Raw genomic sequence first — 23,875 nt, 5'->3', positions numbered from 1 at the left:
ATATATATATATATATTTTTTAAAAGAAGCTGGATCTTTGACCTATAGAAAGAGCTGTTGCCGTAAGAAAGACTAAATGGAAATTCTGAAAACTGTGACTCTGCCAATCAAGATACTCATTCAAAAATTATATCAGCCCAGGGAGAAATGGCAGAGATTAGTGCTTCTCAAAAATTCAAGGAAATGTAGAGGTGACACCGCTCATTATTCCTTCATTTTATTTTCAACATAAAACCTATGAAAAAAACTGAATCAAGATAGATGAAAGTAGACTAGCAAAAATGTAACTAAGTTTGAGTCAGAATTGTAACAGTTTTACTAAGTGTGGAACATTTAATGGAGTAACACAGCCTCAGTAAGGGTTATATTCTATTATATTGGCCTGGCGAATGTGCTTCCTTTATTTCAATGCCCATCACTAAGGAAGATAAGAAGCAGTTTGCCTTCCCATGATATGAACTATCAGTGTGCATTCATGATCTTGCTACAAATATGTTTAATTCTACACTCCGATAGCATATAGTCAAAGAAAACATTTTGAAATTGTCATACTGGCTCACTATATTTGTGATATCATTTAAGTTATATCTAGGTAGCAACAAATAGCAAGCTCTCTGGGTTGCTTATTGAGACATAACTGGGGTTACGGTAAAGGGTAAAGGTATTGCTACATTGGTGAAGATTTCGGGTATGCATTGGTTTAGGACAGCCCGGGTCATCTTCTCCAAGAAAAGGACATGAATTTGTACCTACTTTACGGCTAAGAATAAACAACCATCCCTGGTAGACAACTTTGTATTTTGGAAGCTGCATTTTCTTCATATGTGAGTACAGTTCTAACCCATTTACTGTGGAATGAGAAAGGCTCCTGGTTTTTAACTGGTCTCAGAACAATACTGGGTCCTGAAATGAGTACAATGTGTGAGACAAGCAGTCCTGACAGACTGGGCCCCACAATCTACGAGTAGAACATCTGGGTATCAGAGGAACCCTGCTCTAGATAATAATACACCTTGTTGTCTCAAGAATAGAGGTCTGAATATTTACCATGCTATGTGTAGTTAAGAATTATAGTTTATTTTTAAAATATAGTTATTGGCATGCTAATAGATCCTAGTAGAGCTAGGGTAATTGATCAGCAACTGTGAGTCCTGCACCCTCCCTTCATAAATTAGATAGTTTTGATCAATGATCATAAAATTAGTTGAGATCAGCAGGTGTTCAACTTAAGTTAAACGTGGTATATCTATGACTGGGTCTAAGCAGTAGTAGGGAGCACAAGCTAGCTGCGTGAACAAGTGACTCAGAACTCCTTATAACCTAACCTAACTCTTCTACTTTTACACCTTTGTCCCAACTCACAAAGAGGAGAATTAGGATTTCTGTATGAACAAGGGACAAAAGTGAAACTTGGTTTACAGATATGTCAGCATGTATGTTGGTTTTAGTTGACAGTGGATGGTCAGTGCACTATGTCTTCCATCGGCGTGACGATGCTAAAAGATACAAATGAGGGTAAATCCTCCCAAGAGACTGACTTTTAAATGATGCACTACTCATAATTTGTGTGGAGAAAGAAATGTCATTGCATTAAGAAAGTATATGAACTCTTTGACATTTATGAATACTCTAAATTATTTTTTAAAAAAATGTGAGGAATAAACTTGGAAGATCAAGCACAAAGAGTTATCTGGAAAAGAAATGTGAGTGGGGTTAAGGAAGTGGGCACAAACGGTGAAGATGTCACTTGTTAATTCCCACCAGTGGAATTTTATGGCAGAAAAGACAGTAACAACTACATGGAGAGGCTGATTTAGCCGGTGACTGTCAGCCTCTGCCCTCAAAGATTCCAGTACATGTGCTCTTGTGGGAAAATTGAGAGCAAGGCATAAGCCCGAGAGCATTTGTTTTCACTCCATATAGCTAATCTAACATGTGCTGTCATTAGATCTTAGATCTCATGACGCAAAGATAGTAAGCTCCCCCTGTGGTACCAACCCTGGAAGAAACCAACTTGTACGGGTCAGTGGCAAGCTGTTTATACTGTACCCCTTCCATTTTCACTTCTCCTGAGATGGAGTGACACTTGTTTTTTTTTGTTTTTTTTTTTTGTTTTGTTTTTTGTTTTTTTGGATATAGGTTTGTATTTTGTGACCATAGTGCCTTAGACAACATCACTATCTTTGAAGACTCACAGAATATCTTACTCACAAATGCTAAATCACTCATGCTATTGTCTAAGGACAAGAAATCTCTTCATGACAAAGTGTATGCAGAAGTGAGAGGATGACTATGGGATCTGTTACGTAGCTCAGTAACCATAAGCTGAAACCTGATGGAGCAAGAGAAGAAATATGTCCTGAAGATGTAAAACACCAAGGTAAAGAATGCAAGGAGTGGAAACAGGAGTGCCCTCATTCACGATTACCCCTCAGTGATCCATTGGGCGAATGTGTGCTTCCTCCTTCTGCAAATTTTTGGCTTTGAGGGTCTACTTGATCTTGGTCCCTAGATTATAAACACAGTAAGACAATCCACATATGGACCAGCTCTTTTCCTTCCCCTAACTGGAAAATATAATCCCAAACCAGAAAGAGGGGTCTGACTGATCTTAAAACCTTGACACCTCTATATTGTCTTTGGAGACACAGAGTAGAGGAACCTAAGTCATTGTGAGCCTAAATTAAAAGTCCATGAAAACTGTGAGGTCATAAAGGGGTATTGTTTTAAGCCTCTAATTCTGTGTTAATTTTTATGGCAGCTATTAAGAAATGTAATTCATATATTTACACTTTTGTCCTCCTCCATAAAATTAAGCCACAGAAAATTCAAGTGTGCTATTTCTTGAGATAAATAGTCAAGATCTCCTGCCTGGAGAAGATTTAATTTATATCAATTTTCATGTTTGTTCCTCTTGATTCTTTTCTATTTATCCAAACATGTCCATATATCTTTGTTCACACTCGGGAGAATATGTTTCTGTTGGAGTACTTTATTATTTCATTTCTCTTCCTGAATCCTGAATATTTCACTTCTTTACTTACTTCTACTTCTGCCCTCAGTTACATTTATATATCAAAGCATGATAGCTCAAAATGTATGTACCTTTAATGAATTTGTTATATGTAAACATTATTTGCCTTTTTCGTAGCTAGCTAAAAGCAATTATTTTTTAAAATGAAAAAGAGAGAAAGAAGAACATGTGTGTATGATGCTATGATTGCTATTTCCTAATTGCTAGCCTTTTTTAAACTTGGAATTTGTGAATTGCTTTTTATTTAGAGTTTCTTTAATATAGAAAAAGGGAACCAAGACCGGAGATGTAAGGTAATAACATGTCTGAGGTCACACATCTAAAGAAATTGCCAACATGGAATTCAACTTAGCACAGTCTGACTTCAGAAGTTCTACTCTCAACCACCTCAAAATGCCTCTCTCAGTGACATTAAACTTGGTCTTCAAATTTACTATTATCATTGTAGAAGGTCTAGCACAAGGGTGGGCATAGCAAAAGTGCTGAATATATATGCATTTTACTGATTTCACAAGAAAAAAAAAAAAGAGGTATTTTGCTCAAGACCAGAATAGATTAACAAAAAAAAGAGATTAAAATGATGGGGCTCACCAACCCTGAGAAAACCTCTCAGATTCTATGGGGAAGAGTTTGTGGATCCTGCCTTTCTGCGGTTTATATGCATTGTATCTGTATTTATTATTGTGAACAAAAGTAGGGCAATGCTTGGGAGTGTATTATTGAATCAGACTGCCTTGGGTCTTGGCACTGTTGTTAACCAACTAAATCCCATTCCTGTTTGTCTGCCATTTGTTCTTCTAATGCAAGGGCAAACCATGGCCTGTGAGCTAAATCCAACCTATGGGCTGTTTTTGTACAGCCCATGAGTTAATGGTTTCTAGATTTGTAAACAGTTTTAAATGAAACCAGAAAAATATATGGCAGAGACCATATATTACCCTTAAAGGCTAAACTATTTACTAACTGGCTCCCACAGAAAAAGTTTACCAACCCCACTCAAACTCCTGTGCCTCATGACCTTGTTTTTTGTTTTTGCTGTTTTGATTTCTGGAATATCTCTCCACATTTTAATAAAACTGGCTCCATTTTTCATCCAGATTTTACCTTAAAGAATCATCTCTTTAGATAAGCGTCCCCATTCATTTTTTCCTACATCATTTCATTTGATTTTATGATAGCATTTATCATTCCTGAAAATATATACATATATATTTAATATATAATATATTAAATATATCAAATTTTCTTCCCAATTCCTTTCTCAAAGTGAACAGCACTCTTCTGCCCATGTATCAGTGTATCGTCATGGCCTATCTTATGGCCACATTTTAGAAATGTACTGGAAAAAACACAAGTATAGGTATAGATAAGTGTTACATTATCCTATGCAAACTCTCATTTGAGTTTGAGAGTTCGCACTCTCAAATGCAAACTTTCATTACAAAATGAAAGTAATTATTACCGATTTGGAAAATACAACTCCTTTTTGAGTTAAAGCCCTGTTTGAATGGTAACATCCTATTACCTCAGAAAAAGAATAGCTCTGCTTTGGTCTCATGAAGTTGATACAATTTTTTTTTTTCCTTAAGGTTCACTTTTCTTCAGCAATTTTTAGCAAAATTACTGTCACTCAAATATGTTCATTTCCAAAATCTCTACTTCCATTAAATAAGAATAATTGACAGAGAGCTCTGTAGAAAAGTGAAACACTGAATTGTGATAATCACCCAGGAAATTGCCTCGTTCCTCTGTTTTCTTTTTGGGTAAGAAGGGAGAGCCTATATTTGTGAACTTAGACAGTTGGTTTAAGTGGAACAAAAGAAACTCTCTGCTATTCTGTTTGAGACACAGTGTCTGGGCTCTAGCAGTGTGTCATTTCAGTGCGATTTGGGAGTTCAGTGCTATTTATAGTACACTTAGGACTCAAGGCTTACTTGCTAAGGAGCGCTGATATTTTGCATCTGAATTCTTCTTACTTACGGACTCCAGTTTAAAAAGGCCCGAACTTTATGAAGCATCACTGTGGAAAACAGGAAGACAGGTCAATTGCTATTAATCTACTGTTTACTGAAACATTATCATGTTCTTGCTAACCAGAGGTATTAATAAAATGATGATGTATTTTTTAATGTGTATTTGCATCAGCCTCACGAGATCCAATCTCTCTCTCACATAAATACACCGTTTCTACACACACAAACATGCACAAATTTGCACACATGCCTGTAATCTTTAGGTATTTATACACGTTTATGGGCTTAAATACATATATGTTTATATAGGTTCCTATTATCTCAACCGTTATTTTATTTGGTAAGAGAAGGCACAATTATATGTTTCTACTTATTTAATGAAGAATAATATATGTTCAGTGTCTTAGCATTTCATAAAATGTCTTGCATGCTGTAAGTTCATAAATATTTTTTGAACTGAATTCAGTTTTCTTTTTGTATTAGTCTGAATTGACTGCCATTCAAAATGCTATAGACTTGGTGGCTTAAGTTCTTTTTCTCATAATTCTGGAGGCAGAAAAGTCCAGAATTAAGATTCTGGTGGAGTTCGGTTCTGGTGAGGCCTCTTTCCCTGGCTTGCACATGGTCACTTTCTTGCTGTTATCCTCTTTTCCTCTTTATAAAGCCATAGTCCCATCAGATTAGAGTCCTACTCTTATGATCTCATTTGAATTTATGTCCTAGGGATCCTGTTTCCAAATACAGTGATATTAGTAATTAAGGCTTCAACAGTTGAATTTTGGGGGAGCACATTTCAGTGACACTCTTCTTTGAATGACTTTCCATTTCTCCAGTTATTCTGTTTACTTACAAAAATAAAGTTCATGGGATTTAATTTAAATTACAGTCTGCACAGAACAATATTCTTATTTAGACCATAGCAACAATGCTCATTTTTCATCTAAAAATATTTACATTAATCTTTTTATATCTTCATATTTGGAGTTATGAATATTAATACTTATATTTTTCAAATGATTGACGTGTTTATTCTTAGAATAGCATGCTTGATGCTTCAAGGGTTGGAAATTTGTTGTGATAAACAATTCTTGTAGCATTTTCTATTACACCTTATAAGTTAGAAAAATCCTTCCCTCTGAGTTTACATACTTTCTATTGACAGTTACACATTTTCCCTTTTATCATATGGAAAGTATCATTTTTTTCTTCCTTCTCTTCCTTCTTCATCCTTCTTCTGCTTTATTCCTTCCTTCCTTCTTTCCTTCTTCCTTCCTTCCTTCCTTCCTTCCTTCCTTCCTTCCTTCTTTCCTTCCTTCCTTCCTTTCTCTCTCTCTCCCTCTCTCTCTCTTTCTTTCCCTTTCTCCTTCCTTCCTCCCTTCCTTCCTTCCTTCCTTCCTTCCTTCCTTCCTTCCTTCCTTCCTTCCTTCCTTCCTCTTTCTTCTTTCTTTCTTTTCTTTCTTTCTTTCTTTCTTTCTTTCTTTCTTTCTTTCTTTCTTTCTTTCTTTCTTTCTTTCTTTCTTTCTTTCTTTCTTTCTTTCTTTCTTTTCTTTCTTTCTTTCTTTCTTCTTTCTTTCCTTTTTTTGACCAGAGGCCTCATCTACTGTTCTGTGGCTCTCTATCATGTCAATCTCGTTAGGGGTAGAGACAATTGAAGGAATTTTATTACAAACAGCCTTGGCTAGTTGAGCTGGGATTCCTTTTAATGAACACAGTGAGTGAGAATGCAGCTCATTCCCAACACACACACACGCACACACACACACACACACACCTTCCAATTTCTGGAGCAATTCTTTGAGAGATTCTCCATTTTGAGAAGGATTCACAAATTCCATCTTTTTCCCAGTAGTTTCTCATCTACCAGTCAGATTCCCACCTCTGCAGGAAACTTGAACATTAGAATCATAGACTTGAGTGAATGCAAGTGTCACCCTCTGTGAATGCACTGTGTTGCTTCTTTTGCCTCCCATACTGTTTCCACCTCTTCCCTACACAGATATTGTCTATTGTATTGTCATATTTGTTTAACTTTTACTCAAATGCTTTTGACATCTAATAATCGAGGTTATTCTCTAAATATGGTAATGGGTGGAAGGATTTGGGGCAAAGTACAAAGTTTCTCAATTCCTATTTCCTGATCTATAAAATTAAGAAAACAAACATTGTATTGTGCATACATCATGGGAATACTCAGTAAATATCAGTGCTTTCATTTATCATATTAATTTTGATAAGAGAAGTATACCGTGGAACAATATTAGGCTTAATGGAGATCTCCAATACTTAGCGTTCAGTAGCTAACATATCCTTTATTCTGTGGTCAGACAAAAGGGGTGTTAACAACCGATCCAATTTGTGGGTTGATATGTTCAGCTTTAATTGTCCAACTTTTCATTAATCAACTTTTAAATGTTGAGGGTCTTTTGAGTATAATCTAATATGCTTGATTAAGGTATACCACCATATTTGATATTCACAGAAACTCTGTGTTTAAAAAACCTCTTTTCTGAAGATTTTATTTATTTATTCATCAGAGACACAGAGAGAGGCAGAGACATAGGCAAAGGGAGAAGCAAGCTCCCTACAGAGACTCTGATGCAGTATTCGATCCCAGGACCCAGGATCACGACCCAAGTCAAAGGCAGACGCTCAACCACTGAGCCATTCATATGCCCCTAAAAAAACTTCAAATATGTTTTATAAATGGGGCTCCAAGGAGGTATGTAACTATTAGAAGCAAGTTATACAAGATTCCCTGCACAAAATATAGTTAAGGAAAAAAAGTTATACACAACTTTTACATCAACAAAAATAAAAAAAAAATGTGTATCATTTTGAGACAGATGCAATGTCTAACCCTATTTGTTACCAAAATACTAGGCTACTTTTTTTTCCAATTTATGCATTGACCTGACAAATTATATGTAAATTATGTGCAATGTCTTTCAGTTAAAAGTTTTCCTGAACAATGAAGGTTATAATTAAAGGGAGAGTAAATATGCACTCAATTTAACCTTCAGGAAGGGAAAAGAGACCATCTGGTTTATTTCAGTGCCTTTACTGTGAAAATATGACTATAGTGGTTTATACGCTATTGTTGACACCACTTTTAAATCTGCTTTTATGGATCATTTCTTACAGTGTCTCCCTCAGGGAAACATATAAGAGGTGACACAAAGGTTTGTAATGATGCTTCAACAGTAATTAGTGATAGTGGTAACTTTTAGAAGACTTTTAGAACAGCAAATGAACTAAGGTTAGCTTATCCTCCCTCATTTAATAGGATTATGTTTAAAACAATACAACACTAATCTAAATACATGTTGATGTCTTTAAAATAACAAAAAATGTGTTGTAAGCTTCTAAGCGCAGTGTGCTCTTAACCATGTTCATTTATAGAAATGTGCTCAAAATTTAAGGCTGCATTAAATTTTTCATGACTTTTTCTAGTGTTTTAAATGCAGTAGTTAATCTTGAAATGAACTTCATTGCCATGAAACAGTAATACACTAAAGAATTTTAACGATTCTGGCAAAGGATGGGATTTATTTTAGGAAGAAGTAAGATATTCATACATATATTTAGCCAAAAGTGTGAAAAATACAATCTGCTTTATAGTATCTTCCGTTATTCGATACAGATATTCAAAAACTAAATGATTGCTGCAAGCATGTCAAAAAAGAAAAAAAAAAAAAGGTGCCAACCTTAGAATATTGCCTGAGAAGCAAATTTCATGAGAGGGTAATGTGTGAGCTTTCTTTGATTTTTGTCATAATGCAAAAATGAAATAAAGTCTTTTTTTTTTAAGTGTTGTAGTTTCTTACAGCATAATGGTGTGTACATATAGGCAGAGAAAAAATATAGCTTAAAACGATTTACAAGAAACTAAGACTGCTAGAAATATAGTTTTTCAATGTCATTTTAGATTAATTCTGTCATTGTTCATCTATTGATTTTAGCTTAGTTATATGAAAATATTCCCAGAAAGAACTCAGAACATTAAGGGTATTTTCTGGGAAATTATAGTATGAACCAGAATATGAATAATAAGATTTAAAAAAATCCTCTTTAACCTAGATGCACATTGAGTGCGCATCTATTGTTTTATCTGATCAACAGCCCAACTTTCCACTATGTTTTTGAGAAATTTTCTCTAGTTAGTAAAAATCCTGTCATCCTGGCCACATTCAATGCATATGACTCAACTTGGAAACTGTCTCTCCAGAAAAACTGTTCCAAAGTGAAAATATGCACCAACCAGTGTCCTTTCCTACATGATATGTGACTGATATAAGGAAATAAAAAATATCTTTTCTTTTTCCCCTTAGGGCTGCTGGACACAATAGTGTCCGTGACTATACTTAGTTGCTTTTGTTCCCATTTATAGTTGTTACTTAACTTATGTAACTTGAATAATATTTGTCACAAAATGGGTTGTTTTAGATAATTTCATCTCCTAATCAAATAAAAATAGTCTGTAGTTATATTGCAATTTGATTTGCAATAAAGTAAATCCATCTTGGATAAATTTTTATTTTTCATTGATTTTTATTAAAACATTGAGACTTCAGGACAAAATTTGACAGCCTGTAATTAAATGTAACCTTGTGACAATTTCCTATTTAGACAAAGAATCAACTTCCAGTAATTATTTATGCAGAGACAAATCAATATTTTTTGGATCATTATTCAGAAATGAAAATAAAGTACTAAAGGCAGAGATATGCTACGGTTCCCAGAAACTGACGACAGCCAAACATATGCCCCATCTGATTAAAATGTTTTCAACAGTTTTCACATATTACCAGTTCAAAAGAAAACTTCTGGCAATAATGGATATGTTTATTACCTTGACTGTGGCGATATTATTACAGGCGTATATACATGTCAAAAATCATCAAATTGTATACATTAAGTGTATCTTTTTGTATATCAGTTACACATCAATAAAGGTGTAAAATAATTGCATGCAAATATTTTTAAATGGCCATCTTAATCATTTTTGCCCTGCCTGTATGAGCTATCGTCAAGACACTATGTGTGTAAATGGCTATAATAATTATGAGTTTTCATCCTTATTTTGATATGAATGTTTGTATATATGTTCAGTAAATGTCTTCTTTTTTCATACCTTTGTCATCTAATAGGAGATGTATTAATTATAATTAATTTTGTAACTCAGTATTTAAATTACATGATATCAAATGGGAACTAAGAAAAGAATGAACATCACACAAAGACAAAAAGAGGGCAAGCAGCCTCTTCTAGGAAGTCACTGTGTTTTCATTTATTGGGAGAGTTGCACGATGTTAGGTAGAAGTGTGATTTATTATCTTCTCTATTTGGACATGAAGTATGCTTTAAGGAGATATATGGTATAGGTGCCAAGTTGGCACTCCCATGCTTTTTAATGTGCAAACTTGGCTAAGTTAGACGGTGTTTCCAAGAATTCCCTTTCCTGTGTTTCTGATTAGGATAGACCAAAAGAGAGGTTATTGTTCTTGATTGAGAGGGTAGAGGTGAAGCAGCAATTTTTAAGCTCTCACATTTTGGTGAAGATATGGTTATTCACAACATGGGCAAGAGGCAAGGTCTGACCTTACCACTGCTTCACTTTCCCATAGATCCACCTTGAAACTTTTCTACACATATGCTAGGCATTTAGCTCAGTGATGAAGGGCCCAGCTTCTGCAGGATACTGATAGCAATAAAGTAAAAGACTACAAAATTGTCATGGCTTTCAATCCATCATCATGAGCCTCAGCTCCTGCTATGAATTTTAATTTGTTCTTGTTCTCTTTAGCTTATCAACATCTTCCCTTCCCCATTTCTGTAGACTTCAACTGTAACTTCATATGCAAAGAATAAGCCATACAGAGACTGATTAACAATATACTTAGCCGGCTCTGACAATTACATACGATCAAATCCCTATAACACAGACAAATCTAGCTATCTAGCTAGATGGAAAGAAGCCTAGTTGATTACGTATTCTTAAGTTATATCTTAATTGGTACAGTGAGGCATCTATTGAAGATCATCAATGGAAGAAATTGAAAATAAAAAGATTTTAATTTACTTTTAAAAATTAATTTATTATCAAAAATGTGATTATTATTAATCTTTTTCTTGAGAGAAAGAGTGAGACTGCATGAGAGAGAGGAAGAGGGAGAGAATCTTAGGTAAACTCCATGCCCAATGCAGAGCCCGACAGAGGCTCAATCTCACCATCCTGAGATCATGACCTGAGCCAAAACCAAGAGTCAGACACTCAACTGACTGAGCCACCCAGGTGACCCATTTTTAGTCATTATTAAACACATTTTATCCATAGACAAATTGAGCTTCAGAAAACATTATTAGCAACCTGACAGGTTAATCTTGCTAAATCTATTCCAGTATCTATAAAATTATCATCTCATCATTAGAAAAAATGATTTTCCCTTCTTTTACTAGAAAATCGTTATAATTTTCTAATGAACAGGACACACGAAAGTCATGATACTTGTTTTGCTTTTCTGTTTGTGTATTTATTTATTCTAAATGAGATTGCATGAATGGGTTAAGAATTTGGAGAGGAATAAAGTGTGATTAATCTGAAAATTCATTTCTTAAGCAGTTTTTTTTTACAACATCATTCCATCTGCCCCAATTTTTATTTGTTACAATAAAAATGCATTGTTTTATTCTTAACACAAAGACTTTTGAGCTTATTTGTTTTTTTAGAAAAATGAACATATGGACAATTTATAAACTTCTATATACATCTAATTTTCTTTAGAATTTTGTCCCAAATGATAAATTTGGACTAGAGTTAATATATAACCAATAAATTAGCGGTGTGCTATTGTTGTCAAGAAAAAGTGGTATTAATGGCAATTTAACAGTTGATTGGTGCATACTGTTCAGCAACAGAATTAAGTGAAAGAACTATGCATTTTGTATAAGTTTAAAACACAAAAATTTAGAAATAAATGTGTAACATTTATATTATAAAATTTCATTTTGATTTTATTTACTTTGTAAGATTTTATTCATTTATTCATGAGAGACACAAAGAGGGAGGCAGAGACATAGGCAGATGGAGAAGCAGACTCCCTACAGGGAGCCCCATGGAACTCCATCCCAGGACCCAGGATCATGACCTCAAACACAGAGCCACCCAGGTGCCCTCATTTTGATTTTAGATGCAGTAGACTTGTCTTTCAAAATATACTGTGATACTATAATTTATAAAAGTGAAAATGAAAAACCAATGAAAAGTCTCACAATTTTGGATATGTTAGGTAACAGATAGAAATTAATTGTTAAAAATAGGTTAAAAGCCTAGAAATAGATTCACATACATATAATCAAAGTGACCTTTGACAGAGAATCAAAGGAAATACAATGGAGAGAAGCCAGTTTTCCATAAATGGTACTAGACTGGATATCCATAAACAAACAGACAAAAAAGTGAATCGAGACACAGACTATACACCCTTCATAAAAATCAACTCAAAATGGATAAAAGACCTACTCCTAAAATGCAAAACTAGAAATCTCATAGAAGATAACATAGGAGAAATCTAAATGACCTAGTGTTTAGCGGAGCCTGGGTGGCTCAGTTGGTTAAGCATCTGCCTTGGTTCAAGTCATAATCCTAGCGCCCTAGGATCCTGCCCGGCATTAGGCTTCCCACTCAGTGGGGAGCCTGCTTCTCCTTCTGCCCCTCACTCATACATTCTTTCAAATAAATAAATAAATAAATAAATAAATAAATAAATAAATATTTTAAAGATTACCTTGAGTTTGTCAGTGACTTGTTAGATTTAACACCAAAGACAAGGGCAGGGGGTGGGAGTGAATGGGTGACGGGCACTGGGGGTTATTCTGTATGTTAGTAAATTGAACTCCAATAAAAAATAAATTAAAAAAAAAGACAAAGTCATGCAAAATAAGAATCAATACTGGACTTCACTGAAATAAAAAACATTCAAAAAGAATGTCTAATGGAATGAGAAGATTAGTCAGAGACTGGAAGAAAATATTTGCAAAGATGTATCTAATAAGGACAATTATCCAAAATATAAAAAGAACTGTTAAAATTCAACAATAAGAAAATAAATCACTCAAAGATGGTCAAAAGAACATAATAGGTAATTCACTGAAGAATATATATAGATAGAAAATAAGCATACTATACAACATTCCATTTCATATGTCATTAGGGAATTGCATATTAAAACAAAAATGAGATGGATACCCAGTAGGATGGACAGAATCTAGAACTTTGACAATACCATTTTTTTAAGGATTTTATTTATTCATGAGAGACACACAGAGAGAGAGAGAGAGAGAGAGAGAGGCAGAGACACAGGCAGAGGGAGAGACAACACCAAAGTTTGAGAAGGATGTGGTGCAGCAGGAATGAGAATACATTGCTGGTGAGAATGCAGACTTAATAGAGCAACTTTAAAAGACAGTTTGGAAATTTTTTATCAAATTAAGCTTATTCTTACCATATGACCCAGCAGTCATACAATGTAGTACTTACTCAATTGATTTGAAAACTTACATCTACATAAAAATATGCACAAGAATGTTTTTAAAAGGGACGTCTGGGTGGCTCAGAGGTTGAGCGTTTGGCCCAGGGCCTGATCCCAGGATCCAGGATTGGGTCCCACATCAGGCTTCCTGCATGGAGCCTGCTTCTCTCTCAGCCTGTGTCTCTCTCTGTCTCTGTCTCTGTCACTCTCTGTCTTTCTCTCTCTGTCTCTCTCTCTCTCTCTCTGTCACTGTCTCTTATGAATAAATAAATAAAAGTCTTTAAAAAATGTTTATAAAAACTTTGTTCATCACTGCCCAAACTTGGAAGCAATCGAGATGTCTTTCAGTAGGTGAACGGATAAATAAACTGTGGTACGCCTAGACTGTGAAGTATTCTTCCGTGCTAAAAAGATATAAGCTATCAAGTTATGAAAGGACCTGGAGGAAACTTAAATGTATATTACTGAGGGAAAGAAGCCAATATGATAAAGCCACAAACTGAATGATTCCAATTATATGACACTTTGGGAAATGGAAAACTATGACACAATTAAAAAAAAACAGTGGTGATTTTTAAGACAGAACACAGGATTTTTAAGGCAGTGAAACCATTATAAATGATACTATAATGGTGGATACATGCAATTATATATTTTAAAAAATCCATAGAATGTACAACACATTAGAAATAATCCTTAAACTATAGACTTTAGATGACAAGGTGGTGTGACCATTAATGTAGCGTAACCTCCTTTGTCACAAAGATACCACTTTGCCATGAGATGCCAATGGGTGGTGTGTGGCTGGCTATGCATGTGTGGAGAGAGTAAGTATATGGGAAATCACTGTACCTTCCACTTAATTTTGCTGTGAACCCAAAACTGCTTTAAAAAAAACAAAATTATTTCAAAAATCAGGCAGCAAAACTACATAACTTCTCAGGTGACTAATTTCTGGGATTTATGGATGTGTGTGCATCTGTGTATGTCAGGAAATGAGATGAATGATACATAACAGAATGTTAACATGAGTGCTATTTTATTTTCTTTCTAAATTGCTATCCTCTACTTTTCATAAAACATGTACATTAATTGGGAGTAGTTAAAAATATAAATAAGTTGATTCTTTTTTTAGGTTTATGCAACTTAAAATTAAGTCCACTGAGTTAACAGGAAAAATAAAAGAGCAAGGAAAATAAATAAACGAATAAATAAAAGTTGTATGATAAAGGAATATTTTTGGCTACAGTAACAGAACTGTGACTAAGATTAGCTTAATTCATAAGAAAATGTACTGCATGCTTTTGGGGTTTTGTTAATGAGATAGGCATACCTTGGAGATATTGTGGATTCAGTTCTAGGCCACCACAGCAAAACAAGTCAAATGTATTTTTTGGTTTCCTAGTGCATAGAAAAATTCTGTTTATACTATAATGTAGTTGGTGAAGTGTGCAATAGGACTACATCTTTAAAGTGTCTATCTCTTAATTAGAAAATATTGCTAAAAATTCCAAACCAGTATCTCAGCTTTCAGTGAGTTGCAATCAGTTTGCTGGTAGAAATTCATGCCTTGATGTTAATGACTGCTGACTGATCAGGGTGGTGGTTGCTGGAGGCTGGGTGGCTGTGGCAATTTTTAAAAATAACACAACAATGAACTTTGCCACAGTGACCGACTTCCTTTCACAAACAATTTCTTTGTAACATGCAATATTGGCAGCATTTTATCCACAGTAGAACTTTCAAAATCGAAGTCAATCCTCTCAAACCCTGCTGCTGCTTTATCAACTAAGTTCATGAAATATTCCAAATCGTTTGTTGCCATTTCAATTCTTCACAGCATCTTCACCAGAAGTAGATTCCATCTCAAGAAACCACTGTCTTTGCTCATCTCTAAGAAGCAACTCCTCACCCATTAAAATTTTATCATGAGGTTGTAGCAATTCAGACACATCTTCAGTATCCACTTCTAATTCTAGTTCTCTTGTTCTTTCCACCATATCTGGAGTTACTTCCTCCACTGGAGTTTTTAGTTCCTCATAGTCACCCATGAGGGCTGAGATCAACGTTTTCCAAACTCCTATTACTGTTGATATTTTAAGTTCTTCCCATAAGTCACAAATATTTTTAAAACTGTCTAAAATGGTGAATCCGTTCCAAAAGGTTTTGAATTTACTTTCCCCTGAACCATCAGAAGAATGACTATCTATGGCAGCTACAGCCTGGCAAAATGCATTTCTTAAATAATAGGACTTGAAAGACAAAGTTAATCCCTGGTTCATGGGCTACAGAATGGAAGTTATGTTGGCAGGCATGGAAATATTAGTCTCGTTATATATTTCATCAGAGCTCTTGGGTGACCAGGTGCATTGTCAATGAACATTAATATTTTGACAGGAATATTTTTCTTTCTTTTTCTTTTTTCTTTTCTTTTTTTTTTTTTTTTTTTTTTTTCTGGGCAGTGAGTCTCAACAGTGGGCTTAAAATATTCAGTAAACCACCATGTTGGAAATAGATGTGCTGTCATACAAGTTTTATTGTTCCATTTATACAGCTCAGATGGGGTAGATTTATGATAATTCTTAAGGGCCATAGTTGTTGCAAGATGTTTAACAAGCACTGGTTTCAACTGAGAGTCACCATCTGCATTAGCCCCTCACAAGATGGTTAGTCTGGCCTTTCAAGTTTTGAAGCCAGTCACTGGCTGCTCCTTTCTAGGCAATGAAGGTCCTAAATGGCATCGTCTTCCAAAGGAAGGCTGTTTTGTCTACATTGAACATCTGTTGTACCTTCATTAATGATCTGAGCTAGGTCTTCCGAATAACTTGCTGCAGCTTCTTCATCAGCATCTGATGTTTCATGTTGCTCTTTCATGTTATGAGACAGCTTCTTTCCTTAAACCTCTTGAACCAACCTCTGTTAGCTTCAAACTTCTTTCTGCAGTTTTTTTTTTTTTTTTTTTTTTTTACCTCCCTTTGCTTACATAGAGGTGAAGAGAACTGGGGCCTTGCTCTGGATTAGGTTTTGGCTAACAGAAAATTGTGAGTGGTTTGACTTTATATCTAGACCACGCATACACACACACAAAAGAAAGAAAGAAAGAAAGAAAGAAAGAAAGAAAGAAAGAAAGAAAGAAAGAGAAAACCTTTCTCCTCATCAGTAATAAAGGTTTTTTTCTTTATTATTATTTCTTATCATTTGAGCATTCACTGGAGTAGAATTTTAATTTCCTTCAAGAACTTTTCCTTTGCTCTCACAACTTGGCTAACTTACACGAGAGACCTAACTTTTGGCCTACCTCAGCTTTAGACATTCTTCCCTCACTAAGCTTACTCATTTATACCTTTTAATTTGAAGTGAAAGATGTGTGACTTGTTCTTTCACTTGAACACTTAGAAGACATTGTAGGATTATTAACTGGCCTAATATCAATATTATTGTGTTTCAGCCAATAGGAAGCCAGAGGGGCAGGGAGAGATTGGGAATAGCTGGTCAGTAAAACAATTCGAACACACACAACATCCATTACTTAAGTTCACCATCTTTTATGGGCATGGTCTGAGGTGCCTCCCAAAAATTACAATAGTAACATAAATTATCACTCTTCACAAATTATCATAGCATAAGCAATAATGAAAAAGTTTGAAATATTACAAGAATTACCAAAATGTCACACAAAGAAACGAAGTGAGCAAATGCTATTAGAAATATGGTACCAATTTACTTGCTCCCTGCAGAGTTGCCACAAACATTCAATTTGTGAAAAATTAAGTATCTGCAAAACATAATAAAGCTAAATACAATAAAATAAGGTGCGTCTATAGTCAATAGTCAAAGGGTCCATGGTTGCAGTCTTGGATACAGCCCTTTTCCTCTCTTTCTTTGTGTACTTGGGGAATTAACCTTATTTCTAAGGATTTCTTTCCATGATTCTGAGTGAGTTATCACAGATACAGGGTTTATGTCCTGTCTAGAGAGTCCCCAAGGCAAGGAGGAAGGAAGCAGGAAAAATGCTTGTCTTACAACTCCTTTCTTTTGTCACAATGAAAATTTCTATGGAGAAGACCCCAAAGAGTCCTACTTTACTTCAAAAAAAAATGTACTTAAAAAAAATAAAAGTACTCACAGCTAGACTACTCATTAACACAAAGGAATAGAAAAAAAAATATATGTCATAATTGGCTTGGACCAATCAGAAATTATGTCCTGTTTGCACATAAATTTCATCAATTTATATCATTTGCTTATTAATAAGGAAGAAAGAGAGATGAAAATTGATCTGTCTACCAGTAGCTCTGCTACATCCTAATAAAATCTAGGAAAGGGTAGGCTTAAGGTTGACAATTTTAATTAATGCATTTATGTTTCACTGGTATGATCTCAAGTGTGGAGGTTGTACATAGCACATTTATATGTTACAATAAAAATATATTGAAAAATATATGAAACAAGGATTTACATCGCATATACAACTGCAATATCAATAGAGCCACATGTTTAAAAAGTTCAAATACAAAAGACAGGACTAAATTCCAGAAACGTAAAAGTACACACTAAGAAAAAAACTATATTTTGTGAAACTTTTTCTCTGTATTTCCAAATATAATGAATTTCTCTGTAACAGTCTAGTTTTAGGGGCTGAGCTGGATTAAGGAAACATACACAAGAACCTTTCAGTATGGCTTTAATTGCTATATTTTGTGACTTGTTTTCACTATAACTAATCTAGTCTACATTGTTCAGATCACTCAAAATCTTCATTATGCATTCAAAAGTGTCTAAATTATACTTAGAAGGACCTTAGAAACTAGCTTATGAATTGAAAAATTATGTGTCATCTTTTATATTTGTGGCTGATCATATTTTCCTCAAAAGTAATATTTAATTTTAATAATTCCAACAGTCAGCTATAAATATTACTTGATAAAACATATTGTATCATATTCATCTGTACATGCTTTTTTGTATTAATTTTCTGTCCTACACACTTGCTTTTCTTAATAGAAGATTTATTCTTTTTTAAAAAGATTTTTAAAATTTATTTATTAATGAGAGTTACAGAGAGAGAGGCAGAGACACAGGCAGAGGGACGACGAGGGATTCGATCCCAGGTATCCAGGATCACACCCTGGGCTGAAGGCGGCGCTAAACCGCTGAGCCACTCATACTGCCCCACCCTTGCTTTTAATTAAAGAGCATGTATGCAATTGCAAGAATTACATCATTTAAATTAAAAAAAATTAAGTATGCATCAAATCATTCTGCATTTTGACTACCTAGAGAGTAACATCAAATCTAGCAGTGCATAGGACACTCAATTTCAAAGGATTTATCCATCACATAGGGAAAAAAAAGACTACAAACTCGTTTTTTTGGTATGCATAATGCCAGTTGGGTCTTTCTCACTGTCAGGAAAATATTCTTCTTAAACAAAACTTCATATATGTCATTAGTATCCACAATATTGATAAAAATTTTGCTAAAAATTGTCATTGAAATGAGTAAAAAATGATCTTGCAGCTTTACCAACATCATTTAAAGTACTATACAAAAATAATCAATTTAATGGAATGATGATCATGTTCCAAAATACAAATTTTGATGGACAGGGTGAATGAAAAACATTATCCATAACTTCTCATGAAATCTTTTAAAATACAGTGATACTGGTTTTTGCACCAAAAAAAAAATATATATATTCTTCAATAAAAAGGGAAGATAGTCTGTGTACCTTTTTTGGCTTGTCTTCCTGTTCATCTCATGCTCCTGTTATTAATTACAATTGCTATGACTTTAGAGTCAATGCTGATATTGATGAGGATCCATCTAATGTTTCACCGCATATTAGGATGTAAAAAAAGACTTTTCCTTATTTTTTCTAATATTTTCCAATTTGTTACTTCAGTCTTTTTCCCGCTGGTTCACCAAAGTTCTGCACAAAATATTCATCTTTTCAAAAACTAGCTTCTGATTTATTCAATAAGTGTATCTTTACAACTTATATTACACTGGGCATTCTAACATTTTGTCTCTCTAAATGAAATTAGGAAAATCTGTACACTTAGAAAAAAAGAAAAGTATAATCTCATTAATGTTGAAATGTGAAATAGGATTTTTGTAATATCGGTAGAGGTCTCTATAATTTTTCTTTCAGTTTAGATATCCAAAAGACTCCATGTAATCTTATTTCTCTCATAGCAATTTGGCTAGCCAAACTTTTTTAACTGTCTTCCAAGAAAGTTTCCAGTCCTGGTCCAAATAAATCTGGTTTTTGAGGAGGGATCATGTTGACCCACTATGAGTTCTGGATAGGCTGTTGTATTCCTGAGAAAACTGTATGTGTCTTGCCACCTTAATTTTTTATTTTGATGTGATATTTTAGAATGAGTGGTGGTGTTCATGCTGATGTTTTGCTGGCTTATTATTCTGTGCATGTGTGTGTTTGCTTTTTTCCTGTCTATCTTCATTTAGGCCTTTCAGTAGAAATTACCAATCCAACATTAAATTTACTCTGTTCTTTAAAAATAGGGAATAACACTAATTAAACATATGCTAGAGATCCATAGATATTTAAATAAACAACATACTGAAGTCCATATCTTACCACATGGACTATAGCTCAACATCCCCATCCTTCTCTAAGGTGGATGTTGTAATTCTTCCCTATAATTTTAAACTTTTGTATGAAGAATATAAATTTTCCGTAAGGGAAAAAAAAGACATGAAATCAGTATGTGTGAGTATGAAAAGCTGAACTGCTTATCATTATTACTAACTCTTTCCTAGATAAATAACTTTTTAAAGCTAGGAAGTTTATTTTATTAGCAACATTTTTCAGGATCTCACAGGCTTTCTATTGACATAATGTTTTAGTGTTTAAGAACATTAAAAAATGTTATTTTAATATGTAAGTTCTATTCATAGCTTCAAAATATTTAAACATTACCTAAAGCATTTTAGTCACTTGCAATACTAAAGATCATACTTTTTGCACAAGAATATTTAAATCACTTTGTATATTATTGTATAAATAAATATGAAATCTAGAATTCATGGAGTGATGAAATATTTTAGCTGGGAAAAGGAGATATTCTAGGATTTAAAAGGAGGGAACCCTGAGCATCTGATGTTGGTCTCTGTGGTAGATGGAACAATGTTCCATCCCCTAATCCATGTCGTTACCACTGGAATCTTTGAAGATGTTACTTTCCATAGCAAAAGGGGCTCTGCAGATGTATTTTGATTGAAAAGCAAATATGCTGAGATTATCCTGGTTTATCTTGGTAGACCCAGTCTAATTACAAGGGTCATTAGAAGAGGAAGAAGGAAGAGCAGAGTCAAGAGAGATGTGCTGACGTCGAGGTGGAAGCTGAGTTCAGTGTTGTGAGGTCACAAGTCAAGGAAGGCACCAGCCTCTGGAAAAGGCCAGAAAAAGTCATTTTCCCCAGAGCCTCCACATTGAAAACAGCCGTGCTGACAGTTTGATTTTAATGCTGTAATATGCATCCTGGACTTCTAACCTACAGAACTCTAAGACAATAAATTAGTGTTGTTTTAGCTATTAAGTTTATGGCAATTTGTTACAGCAGCAATGATAAACTAATGTATCATCTCTCAGTACACACTCATTAAGCATAAATTGATATGGGTTGGGTTTTTTAAATGACTTCTGCACTTCAAAAGCACTAATTGTAAGCACTGGAACCTAAAATGTGTGTGTGTGTGTGTGTGTGTGTGTGCACGCGTGCGCGTTGGGGGGGGAGTTAATTTTTCTATTCCATGCTGCCTATGGTATTTCACTACTCTAAGCTATTTTAGCTTACAAAATTAAAAAAAAAGAGGGGTGTAGAAGGAAGTTAACACTTAATTGATAGAATCCAAAAGGAAATGCTCAAAAGCATTACCAGTAAAAAAAAAAAAAAAAAAAAAAGTAATTGACAGATTTTTAACACATTTTCATTTTAGGATAAATTCAGACCTCACAGCATATGGTAATTGGTTTGTCTTGAAGTGATTTTTAAAAATATGCACTTTTCTAAAAAGTGTAACTTCTTGAGCTGTCGTTTAAATAAATTCACACTTTTCAAGCATATTTGTTTCCACCTACTGCATCTGATTATGGTGTCTTGCCCCTGTCTACATTTGCATAGTCTGTGTGGGCTCATCTATGGACAGGGAAGTGTTGTTTTCCATCGGTGATGGGTCCAGAGAAGGACTGTTCTTACATCCTTCTTTTCTATATCAAACTTGTGTAGTTCTCACCAGCAAGGCCTAGCTCCTCTATTAAAATATATTTTTGGTATGACCTTGACTGCAATTGGCATCATCTAAATTTTCAACTTCTACATAAGCTAAAATTCAGCTTTCTATATTCAAAAGAAATTTCCAGAATGTGTTCCCATTTCATATTGAAGATAATGCAGAACAGATAGAAACAAAGAACTTGAATGAAAATTCTTATTGAAGAAAGGTTAATTAAATGAAAGCTAAATTTATATAAGCTTGTTAGGAATGGTATTTTGAAAGATATGTCTAAAAATATAACTAAACAGAAGGCTGCACAAGAAACAATGATAAGATTGGGGGGAAACTATCCCACTTACGAGAGCATTGGCAGCACCTATTATAAATATATTTTTATCTTTATTTTGGAAAATATAATGTTGTTTTCAAAATGTTATTGAGAGTTGATGAGATAATTTTGTTGTATAAATGTTTCCATTCTGTGAGTGTTTCTTCATCTTAAAAATAAAAATCATAAAATGGCATTCTAATGAAAGGTTTGGAAAAATAAGTTTTAAAGAAGTTTTCAAAGGATAAGGAAATACTAATCAAAGCTGATGATTTGGGTCTGTGCTGTTAAACACTGAGGTCAAGATGTAGGCAGAAATTTATACCACCTGTGAGGTACAACTGTAATTTAACAAATATCTCATCATTAACTTTTATAATACAGTTTACTAATAGGTTAACTGATGGTTTTCAATACTTTTTAAAATTTAATCTTTTTTTTACATTTGTTTTTATTTAAGTTTGATTTGCCAGCACATAGTATAACCCCCAATGCTCATCCCATCGAGTGCCCCTCCTCAGTGCCCATCACCCAGTTACCCTATCCCCTCACCCACCTCCCCTTCTTTTTTATTTTTACATATTTTTTAATTGGAGTTCAATTTGCCAACATATAGCATAACACCCAGCGCTCATCCCATCAAGTGCCCCCCTCAGTGCCCGTCACCCAGTTAATCTTTTTAAAAATATCATATACTTAGGTTATAAGATGCAAACAAAGAACTGTCACAGATCAAAATTTTAAATTACCCAAATCTAGTCAACTAGACAGTAATGGTTATCATGATGTATTTATTACAGATATTTTTTGCATATCCTTTATCTTGCCTTTGAAAAATGCTCCCATTGCTTATTTATTATTATTATTATTATTATTATTATTATTTTATTATTATTATTAAAGGAAGAACTTTACTTACCCTTGTGGAGTGTAGTTTATGAGAACTTAAATTCTGATTCTTTGTATTACTTAGAGCTCTTTGGGTTGTCTTCAACAGAAAACCCAACTAGAGATGGTTTCAACATTTAGCACATTTTTTAAAAAAATCTCAAATTGTAAGAAGCCCATGGGGAAGGCATTTCCAAGATGGTTTCATTCAATGTCAGTGATGTCAGCAAGAACCCTGGGTTGTTACATCTTTCTGTTATGTCACTTAAGTTCCATTCCATGAGGCTGATTTAGTATTATGTATTCTTTCATTGTAAAGAAATAACTGTGGGATTGGGACACCTGGGTGGCTCAGTGGTAGAGCGCCTGCCTTCAGCCCAGGGCATGATCCTGGAGTCCCAGGATCGAGTCCCACATCAGGTCCCTGCATGGAGCCTGCTTCTCCCTCTGCCTGTGTCTCTGCCTCTCTCTGCTGTGTGTCTCTCATGAATATATAAGTAAAATCTTTAAAAAGGAAAGAAAGAAAAGAAAAAGAAGAAAGAAAGGAAAGAAAGAGGAAAGAAAGAAAGAAGAAAGAAAGAAAGAAAGAAAGAAAGAAAGAAAGAAAGAAAGAAGAAAGAAAGAAAGAAAGAAAGAAAGAAAGAAAGAAAGAAAGAAAGAAAGAAAGAAAGAAAGAAAGAAAGAAAGAAAGAAAGAAAGAAAGAAAGAAAGAAAGAAAGAAAGAAAGAAGAAAGAAAGAAAGAAAGAAAGAAAGAAGAAAGAAAGAAAGAGAAAGAAAGAAAGAAAGAAAGAAAGAAAGAAAGAAAGAAAGAAAGAAAGAAAGAAAGAAAGAAAGAAAGAAAAACTGTGATAGCTTCAAGGACAGTGCCCTGACATGATA

The 23,875-nt window shown here is 34.2% G+C and overlaps 1 long non-coding RNA gene across 13 annotated transcripts in view; it reads right to left on the bottom strand.

Annotated features, from left to right (window-relative positions):
• The window catches only part of LOC140632722 (uncharacterized), a 186,520-nt gene extending 163,288 nt beyond the window's left edge, over positions 1 to 23,232 (bottom strand). For all 13 annotated transcript variants that reach the window (XR_012030416.1, XR_012030408.1, XR_012030407.1 and 10 more), the window contains exons 1-2: positions 23,027 to 23,232; positions 4,969 to 5,054 (exon numbers count right to left, since the gene is read on the bottom strand). This is a non-coding gene — a long non-coding RNA (uncharacterized lncRNA). The remainder of the gene's footprint in view (positions 1 to 4,968; positions 5,055 to 23,026) is intronic.
• Positions 23,233 to 23,875: the final 643 nt, after the last annotated feature.

Source organism: Canis lupus, chromosome 4 (genome assembly GCF_048164855.1).
Source record: "Canis lupus baileyi chromosome 4, mCanLup2.hap1, whole genome shotgun sequence".
Classification (NCBI taxonomy): Eukaryota; Metazoa; Chordata; class Mammalia; order Carnivora; family Canidae; genus Canis; species Canis lupus.
The sequence above is the reverse complement of the archived record's forward strand: the minus strand, read 5'-3'. Positions and strand labels throughout refer to the sequence as shown.